The following is a 12,452-nucleotide window of genomic DNA, read 5'->3' as shown; positions in this document are numbered from 1 at the left end:
CTGGAAAAGAAAAACTAAAATATTTTGAATAACCATTAGAAAGATATTAAAATAAAAAATAAAGTCATAACAAACAAGTACACATGCAACATTATTTTTTTACAATTTTTTTAAAAATAGAAAAATATCTTTTACCTCAAAGTAGAGAATAAGTTTCTATCCCACTGTTGTAATTTATGATATGTTCTAATTTAGCATTAAGATTTACAACGCTAAAGATTATCCATTAGGAAATGTTAATTATAATAGTGGCTTCCTAGAATTTTCTTCTCTGTTCTCTACAGGCTTGATTCACAAAGGGATTTATGCACCTAACTACTACCTCACCACCCAACTCGCATAGTTTGGGTCCTCATGGTCTATCACCAGATGCCACCTTTTGGCCATCAGTTTGCCTGTAGTTCTACAGGAACTGATATTCCACCCATTTCCTAATGCTTGGGCTGCAGTGATTCTTTTACACCCGTTCACCCTTCTCAGTCAATGAGAAATGAATTAACAGCAGTGACGTATTTGTGTGGGTTTCCATAGAAAACCCAGGCAGCTGTGACTGTGGGGCCCCCCAGCTTTGCACTGTCCCTGTAGGTGCGGGCTACAGTCGATTCCCAGATTGCACAGTAACAAAGAAATTACTCTTTTAATAGCTACATGTTCAGAAGTGTCCTCCCGAAAATGTGGGCAAAGCTGACTGCTTTTCCAGCAGCACCTTAATAGTTGTGTGGGTGTACAAGCCCTCAAATGTGATTTTAGGGGAGAGCTTTGATAAAATGAGCCCCAGTGTTAGTCAGGAAATTGCAGTTAAAAAAGTGATTTTCAATAATGTTACTATTTACAGGCTTAACCTTGTTTCCATCTGAGTCAGCAACAGACATCCAATGATTTCAATACTGGAGGCTAAAGCACTCAATACCTTTCAAACTATAAGGTCAGAACACAAATTCTTGATGTATAGACCCCCTGCCGGCGAGGGAAAGAGCGGAAGAGATGAAGGTCTGTAACGTATACGTTCAGAAATTTGAGTCCTTAGTTCATCTGCAACAATTTTCTATTTAAATATGTATAAATTCCTAAGCAATAGAGGAACTAAGTTGGCAAAGTACATATATTAGTCTAAACTCAGATTATGTTCAGAAAAATGTAACAAACAGCATCCAACTTCAATCACTTGAGTAGTTAAAGTGTTTGAATGGCTTAAATTTAGTCATATGCTTAAATCTCTAATGAACAGAGACCAGACTGGTTTTTTGGAAAGCTTTATATTTAACATTTGCCTAAATACTGACTTAGGCTCCAGGACTTAAATCTACTGAATAATTTTAATTTAGAAAAGACAGAGGTAGGAATGGGGAAGAAATTTTTTCCTTCTCCTGAGAGGAAATGGAAAATCATAGGCAGAAAGGGACCCTGATATTCCACCTTGCTATCCTCCCCCTTCTACCCTCACTGTACATTGAAGTTTACTTATTGCCATTCACTTCACAGGAATCAACTAATTTGAAAACTGTTATTACATCTCCCTTCAGTGTTCTGATCTTCAGACTAAACAAGCCCAGTCCTCTCAAATTTTGCTTGTAAGACATTTTTCTACACGTCTTTGATCATTTTTGTCACTTTCCTCTGGACTGCCTCTGCTTTCTTCACATCTCTCTTAAAATGTAGTAACCTGAACAGGAGATGAGAGTTGAGGGCTTTACCAGAAGATTGAAAAGATTGCTTGCTGTGATTTATATGTGGCACTTCATTTTATACATCCTAGTACAAGTGGTTAAAATTATTGATTTATGTACAGATTATTATCCCTTATAACCCCAAAACCATTTCTGGCAAATCTGCTGTGTAGGCGGCCCTCTCTCATCTTGTGTAGAAGACAAGAGTTTGGTCAGGAAGAATTAAAATAAGCATAGGACCTTGGTCTGGGCCTTATTAAACTGTCTCTTATTTTTCCAGACTATGATTATAATTTGCTGAGACTTTTTTGAATTCTAATCCTGTCCTCCAAGGTGCTTATGACTTGTCCCGATTGGGTATAATCCACAGAAATTATTACATATGCTCAATTCCACCCTTCATTAGTGAAAACAGGGAATAATACCAAACCCAGAAGAGATCAAAGTATGACTTCTCTCCTCCTTTTCTGCATTGCTCCAGTTTAACAGAAACTCATTTAAAACTATTTTTTTAAAAAGTCAGTTTTCTAACTTGATGTGCTTACAGTATTTGCCCATTCTGCATTTTCTTGGTTTATTTATGGTAACGTCTTTCAAATTATGTCAGAATCTGATGGTGACTCACAACTGCTTCATTCCATGAATCCTGTTACCCTGCCATAGAAGGAAATGTGATTGGTTTGACAGATTCTTAGTCTGATGTATCTGTCAGTTGTTACTTATCACTTTTACATCCTTTGCTTACAGGTGGCTTGAGTATTGCTCCTTATCTATTTGGCCTAGAATTCCTTTATCTGCAATTCTCCCCTGTTTAAAAATCAGATACCACGTTTGCCCATTTCCTGTATTCTAGGTTTCCAATCATTCTCTTATTTTCCTGTTCACCTGTTCTGGATTATTTCAGTCCATCCAGAATAATAAAAAAAAAAAAGTTCACAATTGTCAAAGCGATCTCTAATTTAGTCTTGTTTTTACTTGAATCTCTTATTTCTTTGCGCTGGACAGCTGAACTTTTTTTTTTCGTGAAGAATAGAGCAAAAACCCCTTGGGAATTTCAACACCATCTTTTAGCCAGTCCAGTAACTAATGAGGGGACTCATGGGGGATTCTACTGGGCAGAATCAAAATGGGCAGAAACTATCCAAAACATACCCCAATGACTTAACTAAAGGCATGGGCTTTACTTTATTGTTTTTCCTATTAACATCAATCCTATCCCTCAAATCATCCTGTCAACTGATTAAAAAAAAAAAGCTTTGTGTGTTTGATCTTCCTGTTTTGTTAGTGTATAGGACAAAAAAGATATTTTGTGTGTCAAAGACGACACCTTATTGCTGAAGCCTGGTACTGGAGCACCATAGCAGAACCCCAGTTTAGTACGTTCACAGTACACGAGTTCACAATTGCATTGAGAATGTGAGCACTTAGTCAAGTGGGCTCATTTGGTCTCATAACTGAGATGGCATGATTATGGTATGGGCACACATATATACAAATATATATATAACAAAGTGAATACCGAGCACTTGAAAAATCAAATTAGCAAGAAGATGAAATAGCTTGAAGGCTATTTCAAAAACACCTTTCAACATCTGTAAAATTATTAAAAACTTGGGAAAAAACCTAGCTTATATATTTTCTTAGAACTAAAAATACAGTAATTACAGTTCTGTGCCATGTTGTTCCCAAGCTATTATAATAAATATTTTACATGCATTTCTTTCTTCACTTTCTCATTTATTGTGCCTTACGCAAAAGTGAATTTAACATGAATGCAGCAACATCAGTTAGGTGTTCTCCTTTGCCTTTGGAGGGAACAATTTATACACGCTTCATTGATGGTTTCTCTACATTCATGTGTATATTTAATGTTTTATGAACAAAGAAAGTATACATGTAAATGTGTTGGTGTGAACTTGGTGACATGGTAGGGCTTTTATTTTTTCAGCCTGATGAGCAGAGAGGCAGCGAGGTTAAGGAAAAGGAGGGAAAGGATCCTTAATAAAGGTGTCATCCAACACCTGGGCAGAAACAGAAAGTTTTAAATTTGCCAAAAGTAAAAACCAAGTAAAAAGACATGACTGTAACTCTGCACTATCACCCTAAGTTTTCAAGCCCACTTAAGACTGCACCCTGGAAACAAGGAGTTCATAAATGTTAAATTAGACAGACTTTGCTCTGTGATGCAAACCATGGCTGTGACCTAAAGCAAGAATATACAATGCCTTTCAGTTAGAGAATCTGTCACTCTCATTCCCTTTGATGCTCTTCCTTCACTTTCAGGAGGAGAGCACAGGGAGTTAAGGTTTGTGGCCTGCTCCCCTGTTGTCCCTCATTTTACAGGCACTGAAATCCAGATGAAACCTCAAGCTGCACAAGAAACACACACCACACAAAATCCCGTTCACTTTCATCAGTAACTTTTTCCTTTATGAAAGTTTCTATCAGAGAGCCAGTGAGCCTTATTATACAGTCATCCAGCTCTAGTTACCACATAGTCATTCAGAATGAAGCGTTATAGAAACTCCCATAAAAGACTTCTTCATCTGAACGAACACTCACCAAGGTCCTTTCTTCCTCCCACTTTGAGGTGCACTAGAAGTGAATGAGTCTCTGTGGGCGTTCTGGCTTCTGCAGATCACAGGGGCCTCTGTGGCCCCTCGTAACCTTCTCGGTTATCTTTACTCTAGTGTCAGCGTCCCTATATAGATAGGGAAGGCTGAGTCAGCAGCCTAGACCTATCATCCCTTTGTTAGAAACTTGTCCATAAATATTACCTGTAGGCCTATGTTTAGTTACCCGGTAGCAAACTTCTCTCTGTGTCAAAATTACACGTATTTATCACATGCCTAGACTTTCTGGTTAAAGGTGATAGAAAGCTTGCAGTCTCTCCTGTAACTAAAACCTGTTAAAATCGAAACAGGAAACTGGACTTGGGTTTGGTCAGAACTTCCCCAAAATGTGTATTATGGGGTGTTTCCCCAAGAAGAGAGAGAGGTGGTTCCCGCTCCTCTGTCCCTCACTGAGTATCACACAGCTGGACCCTACTTAACATATCAAGGACATGGGGCACCTTCAGAAATCAGCATAAGATTTCGTTTGTTCTGTGTTTGCATCCTGAGTAGACTGCTATCTGTGTTGTCTGTTCTTTGGGTAAGGTACCAAGACCAACAGCACTGCTTTTGGGGACCTATGGGAACCTACTCAGTAGGGTTAGAGCACATGGCAAAACCTCTGGAGCTTGGTCTATGCTAATGCCCTTACTGCTGCTGCTGCTTGGAGGAAACAACTGGAGATGAATTACTGGTCTTAACTTCCCTAATTAAGGAAGAGCTGGAGGGAATACATCATGGGCAGTAGGAAAGAAACCGAAGAAAAAGATTTTTTTCTGGTGTATGCTTCAAATGATTCATGACTTACAATACATCATATGCAGTCCTGATTCAACAAGACTCTTAAGCAAGTGTATTGCTTTAACTTGTAACCCTCTCTGAAAACGATGGGAAAATTGACTAGTGTTTCATTTCAAAAATGAAAGACTAAGTGAGGACAGAATTTACACCCGAGAGGAACTGAGTCCATTACACTGTTTTCACCACTTTTTAGAGACACTTTTTTCACATCAGTCATTTGTAGCTGATCCCCTTCAGTGGAACTAAATATTGATGTGCCTCTCAGGTCAGAAATATATCTTGTTTCACTATGACTTTAACAAGTCTGTGAGATGTAATAAAGTTTTTAGGCACGCAGAACTCACAAACCAAACAGAAGTAACCTACTCTCTGCTGTGGTTGTCTCCGTATCCACCTGAATAGGTGACATGATCTCAGGGTCTGTCATATATAAGTAACATCTATATGGCATTGTTCATAGAACAACAGACTTAGAACAGAATTTGATTAATGTTTTCCTTCTCTTCTGCCATAATTTCTACAAAACTGATACCCTCCTGAAGAGGGCTTCAGTTCAGCACTCCTTCAGGAAAAAGCACCTGTCCATGTCACAGATACCACTCAGATGCAGTTCTCTCTGGGGGGAGTATGGCATGTACTGAAAGACATGGGGTACTGTGCAAGAGTTTGTCACAAAATAGATGAGAAAAAAAGCTCCTGTTGGAAATGGAGGAAGAATTTAGGGAGGCAAAATTCAGGAAGATCCTACAGTGTAATTCCTTGCATTTAAAGAAACCACAACCGTGACACTGGGATTGCAATTCATCTTGGAAAAAATAAATGACAAGTGGTCAGGAATCATAAAGCCTACTACCGGCTGTGGAAATATCATGTCCCTTAGTGCACAGGGACAGTGTGCTGTCTCCTTAGGAGGATAAAGGCCCCGTGTTAATTTCAGCTTTTGTTCCGATCCCCAGAGCGAACCCTATTGGAGTAGCAGAGGATTTCTAGGGAGGGTGTCTGGTTTAAATTGATAATGCCATTTTCAGCAACGTTTTAAATTGTTGTATTTCTGGGTATCAGCTAAATCTCCTTGCCTAGGTACATGTGTGAAGGGATCTTCACCTGACAGTATCATTATCGTGTGAGCTGGGTTTCTTTGATCCTTTAATAAACTCCAGAAGTTCCAAGAAACATTGAGGGATCATAAACATCATCCTACTTCCCCCCTAAAAAAGTCTCAAGAAATATCTATGACATGCAAAAAGGCTTCCATTTTTAAAGATATGAAATACGTTCAAGTTCTTGTAAGAAACAGAGCATTACACTTGGGTTTTCATTTAAATATGATTTCTGAAAACTAATAAAAAAATTAGAAATGTTGATGCACAGAAAAATGACAAGTGAGAAAAAATTTATATAAAAATATCCAAAGGATAGCACAGGGAACTAAATGGGGGAAAATTACTTTTGCTTTGGAGAGAGCATTATGTAGGCAAGGCAATTTTATTAACACGGTTGGATAAAATATAAAGGGTTTTCCTAATCTCAGAGACTTCAAAAGAGACTTTTTTGGAGACAATATTAATATCAAAGCCAGTTGTCACTATTATTAAAATGTTCTTTGCTCTTCATTAGTCACAAATGATCCCCTCGACTCACAAAAAGGTACTCGGTAAATTAAAAGCTTTTATGTAACACTCCAACAAAAGTTGAATGACTCCAGAGTTAAAAGGCAACTCTTGTGTCTGCCAATATTCAAAGCGGTACCCAATTTCTTCCTTTTTTAAAGTACCAATTTCCTTAGGGTATTTATTCATTTATAGATCTATTAAGAGACTGATTAGGAATGGACGATTAATGAAATGCTTTGTCGTTCTGAGTTCTCACAAGCAATCATTAAAGGCCTGATTTTGCATTGTGGGCAGCCTGCCGGTGCCATGTAAAATCCCTCTGGAGGATAAACAGGTCCATCCATCTACAGGGCTGAGTGAAGCCCGGATTTATGTCTGCGTGAGGGCAGAACAGTAATTCCTCGTGCTGGGTACTTTTTCTAACGCACTATGTGTAAACACTTCAAAAGAGTTTGTTTGCCGATCCTGTTAGCCAGAACACAGCTCATCCCTCCAGTGGGCTGCATTGTGTGACTCTTAATCACTGCTTAATTGCAGTCTCACACCCCTGAACTTAATGGGAACTCCTCACTGACTTGCATGGTGAAAGACTGGAGGATAGGATTACGAAATTTTCTTCATGTACACTGGGAAATGCCACACACGATGTGGTGAAGTCACCATGATTTGCCCACCACTGAATGCATGCGGTAGCTTGCTTGAAATAATGGCCACGGTATTTAGAGATTTCTTTCCACTGAGCTTTGCATCTTTCTGAGGCTGTGGTTTGAGGACTGAGGATTCACTGTTGTTTTTCGTTGCAGTCATTTGTTTTTCCATTTCCGGACAGCGCTGCTGGTGGCACCTTTTTTCTATTGGATCTTTGCTCTGTGGTAAGGTTGGTGCCAGAACAGTGGATGCAGCACCTAGAACCAGATTTCCAGGACTTTATGGCTGCCCTGATACTGGCTTGCCTCATGCCTTGAGTTAGATCACTTTGCCCCTTCCTGCCTCAATTTTTCTATTTATAAAATGGGAAGAGAAATGGTGGGCTAAGGCTGAATTAATACCTTTAGTCTGCAATAGAAAGGTAATAGAGTAGTACAAAGTATTAATTATTATATTATCTCTCTCTCTTTTTAATGGATTTATATTTAATACAGTTACAGAGAGACGCTTTGTTCGCATAATAACATTTTCTACTGCCTTTGAGGCTCGTAGGAGCGAGCTTGTGGGAAGGAAACTGGTAAGTGTTTGAATTTAGAAATGCTGCTAGTTTCAGTGTATTTAAAATGCTGTTGAAGTCAGGACGATTTAAATGTGTGAGATTTCAAATGTCTCATTGACACACATCGCAAATTCCTTCATTGCCTGAGGGAGCTACAGCAAAAGGAAAAGTTGGAGTCTTTTAGTTTCACAGTTAAGGCAGCTTTTTTTAAAGTGAGTTAATGATGGAGCGTTTGCCTGTGCGGTTGTAACAGAGCAATCTGTCACTGCGAGAAGACTCCTGGGGTGACTACCAAGACATGTTAACTAGCAATGGTACCTCCATTTTACATGACGCGTTACTTGCCCCGGTGTTGCGATATACTCTGGCCGGATTCCTTTGTGAGTAATGTGGATGGATCCACATTTTGAATAGAGCCAAACTCAGCTAGTAAAAAGTAAAGGTGAGGGAGCTATGCTGATGAATGCAAGTTGAGGGTCTGCCCAATGTTCTTTTTTCTATTCTTGTCCTAAGCATTCAGCTAATGTTGCCGTGAATAGAGGTGCATCTGTTGTGTTTTGTCACGGAGCTGGCTTCTCTCTCACATTCCCTTTATTGCACACCCCACAGCGCGCTGCACTCAGGACATATTGTAAGTACACACTCATTGATCTTTACTCCATATGATGACAGATATAAATTTGCTGCCAGTGCACCTTATGCTAATGTTCAAATGAAAATGAATAGTACACATTGCAGCACACCACGTTGTGCTTTACCTCCTCTTATGTCCATATGCATTTATTTGGGAATATGATGGTGACACCATCCTTCTGGGCACATCTCTATATCGCAGCTCCAGAACAGCGTGAGACTTCCATGCATATGAGCTCCCCTACACTAGGACTTGTTTTCTTGGCAAAGGAACCAAGGTTTCCGGGCTGGAAAAAGCTACAGAGTGGTCTGACAAAATTCTCACCCTGGACATAGGAGAATCAGGACTATAGTTTATGCCTTAGCCAGCCACAGATTCTAGCCTATTTGTTTCAAGGTTGCATTTTGTGTTTAAATGAGACTGTAGCAGTCTTTTAGTTATGCTTCATTGAACATGATTGACATGGACTCTGCCACTCATGTCTTGCAAAATGATGGGATATTAAAGTGGATGGGCTGGACATTTGGAACAGAAAAAAGCCAGAGTGAAACAAGAAAATTTGTCTCCTACCTTCCCACCTTCATTTGGTATGCGATGCAATTGCAAATGGCATATGGCTGGAGGAAGCAAGTCTCAAATATATGCAGCGATATGCCATGTGAAATTCTCTCTTACAGCCAACAACCAAATCCCCCATTTGATTCACCAAAGCCAGAATGTCAGCTGATGTCTGTGTACAAATAAAAAAGTCAAAATTAGAAGTGAAACAAATGCTATATACCTCATACACTGCTCCAGCTCCCAGAAGATAACATCCTGTACATCTAATTTTTTTTCCAGTTTGCGAACCGATACTCTGGAATTGAAGCTGCTGGTTGTGAATGGCATTTGAAACGAGAGACCCTAACCCACATCTCAGATGAAGAATACAGTCAGTGCTTTGTGGCACTGCCAAAATACAGTCATATCCAGCTTATTCTGTCCTAGGTGACTTGGGGCCAAGAATTAATTTCCTAGTACTCTATCAGGGTAACAAAGTCACAATACTTATTTAATACTTCCAGTTTGACAAATATTTTTTCCATCACAGGCTGTAGCTGGGACTCAGTATTGTGGGTATCTTTGTTCACTGCTAGTTCCAGCAATGCGTGCATTCAGACCCAGTCACTTCCAGGTTCCAGATGACACAATGGTATTGTCTTGTTCTGGTAAAATGAAACTCAGGCTCAGGAGATTCCTTGTGGGGTCATCTCTACTTTGTTTCTGTCACGATCCTGTTCAAGGATTGGAATGCGATTTTCTTTTCATGTCATACTACTTTACACCCAAAGAAGTGATTTGTTCAATGCACAGCAATTGACAAAGTCTCATTTTATCTGAAATTTTGTCTCACATGCTCTACAGAACCTCATTTTCTTTCTATCCCTCTCTTAAGATCCTGTTCTAAATACATTTCCCCATGTGGTCCCAGTTCCTCCTTGTGAAATGATGGTGTTTCCCCAGCCTGCCCTCAAATACCCTCTTGCTCCCTGTGGTCTATCTCAGATTCTCCATCCACTTTTTGTGTCCCCTACCTGAGTTTTTGTGGCTCAACAGGAGACAGCACGTGCCATGGCTGATCTGGTACATTAGGCATGATGACTGATTGATTTGCCATCCATCTGTGACCAAACAGCAGAGATGACTGCTGTTTTCCTTGTCTTTCCCACAATGAAATTATTAAGAATGATACTCTTCTACCATCATTTGTGGAAAATACCACCTTTCATAAGACTTGAAGGGACTGAGGCCCCTATCCAGTGTCAGATTTGACTAAAGTTGTCTCACAGGTGTGACCGACAGACAGATCAAGCTCATTGTATTTTTAGCTAGTTTCCTAAGAAAAAAAGTTCAAGTTGCAGTATGGTTTAGTCAATGGGACTCTGAAAAGAAGATCAAGGACCTTTGTCATTAATCTGATATGTCTAGGTATAGTCTGTGTCTTCTGATACGGGGCTGATACAGAGCATTTGTTTGTGTAAGACTGAGTATTAACGGGCCCTGGACTTCTTCTGGGACTTCCAGATGTCATTATAATAAAACTAAGTAAAAGTAACCTTATGAAAAGTTTCTCTAAGCTGTAACGCATGCCCACACCTGAAGGGAATAAATATACTAAGGTGCACTACGAAATTATCCAGAGTACGTTGGAAAGAAGTTCAAGATTTGGGGACAACCTGCGTTGTCTCACTCTTCGTTTTTCCCAGTGCAAGTTCTCCTTTCTCTCTGGACCAGCCCATTACCTGGGCGTTAGACATTGCTTAACTAGTGAAATCATCCCTGCTTTCTCAAAATCAGAGATACTTAATGCCTGTTCACACACCGCTTGGTTCAGGCTATCTTGCGTTCTAATGAACATATCACAGCAATAGCTCAGAGCTCCCCATATTTCCAAAAAGCATATGTTAAACAATGTAAGCAAAGAGAAACCGTAACAGGCTTCACTTGTCCTAACAGTCCATCTGTTTCCTACTCCCCACTGAGCACATCTCTTTTCCTGGTTCCCTTTCAGGTGCACTCTTACCTTATGTAACGTGCTTTTTATTGGAGATTCATGCTGTGACCCTGTCAGAATTGCTACAGCAGGGGTGACCTCGGTAATGACTGTCCACAGCCTGCCAAGCTAAGTTGGTCAGTGTTAGCTGATTAAACTTTTAACAACATCCCCTGTGCGATAAAGGGCAAAATGACAACTTTGCCCATCGTCAAGGTGTCTGTATAATAAACTAATTAGTAAACCACACAGTCTGTGGAGCTTTTAATGAGTGCTATCGTCTGGCCTCTGTAATAAAAACCCAGTCTGCCCCCTTTTGGGATTCAATTAAGGCACAGACTGTCATATGCTTGGCCTGGCTGATCAATGAATCCATTCCGACCTTTGTCGGAGCTGTTTGCAAGGTCAGTGGCAGTAGCGAGGGAAGCCAGCCTGGTGGTGGGGAGACATACCCAACAGCACCCGACAGGCACCAATATCAGCTGCTAATGTCCTCCTGGTCGTTTGACATCAGCAGAAGTTTCTCTCACACAAAGGTTAGCTGAAAGAGAATGTAGTAATATGTATATCTATATATGCGTATAAAGCACACATATATAAAATTATACATAAGGGAACTGCTATTTCTGAATGGAAAGGTTCCTCTGTTATTTAAAATGTTCATTAATTCTTTCTCATCTGCATATACCTAAGCACCTGTGGTTTTTTCATGCACTGCAATATGCTATCAAATGTTTGCTCTCAAACTGTGTTTACTGATACGCTCCAGATATACAAGCAAAACAGACACAAAGGAGTAACTCTAGATTATACAAAACACCCCTTTTTTCAGGTCCTTGCATACAAATAATATTTATCCCTCTACAATTCCAGAAGGGGTTTATAACCATCAAAATAATCTTTATGACACACCAGCGCAACAAGTAACTACATTTTAATTTTACAGAGAGGAAAACTGAGGGAATGACCAAATCAGATGCCCAGGCAGGGCAGTGAAGGCATCTTTAAAAGTAAGGGTTTCACCTCTGACTTCCAGCCTCAGGAGGATAAACAGGAATCGTGGGACTAGTAGAGTGAAGGCAATACCTGTAGTGTCGCTGGCATCTGTCCTGACCAGTGGCTAAATATGTGAGCTCCAGTCAAGCCTATCGACAGGCATATAGACTCTGTCCACAGCCACACTGCCACCACAGTAGAGCCAATGATGCAAGGACTGTTGGTTTTTATTACTACCGTAGTAGCAGTATAGAACCAGGGTTCCCTCCAGACCTCTCAAACATAACTTCCTTCAGCAAATGAGAAAGCACGGCATTAGGTTATATGGCAGGACCATTAGAGTCCTATTGTGAAATGTGTATGCAACCATATGAGCAAAAACTGGATGG

The sequence above is a fragment of the Charadrius vociferus genome, unplaced genomic scaffold (genome assembly GCF_000708025.1).
Source record: "Charadrius vociferus isolate BGI_N301 unplaced genomic scaffold, ASM70802v2 scaffold90, whole genome shotgun sequence".
NCBI classification, from domain to species: domain Eukaryota; kingdom Metazoa; phylum Chordata; class Aves; order Charadriiformes; family Charadriidae; genus Charadrius; species Charadrius vociferus.
The sequence above is the reverse complement of the archived record's forward strand: the minus strand, read 5'-3'. Positions refer to the sequence as shown.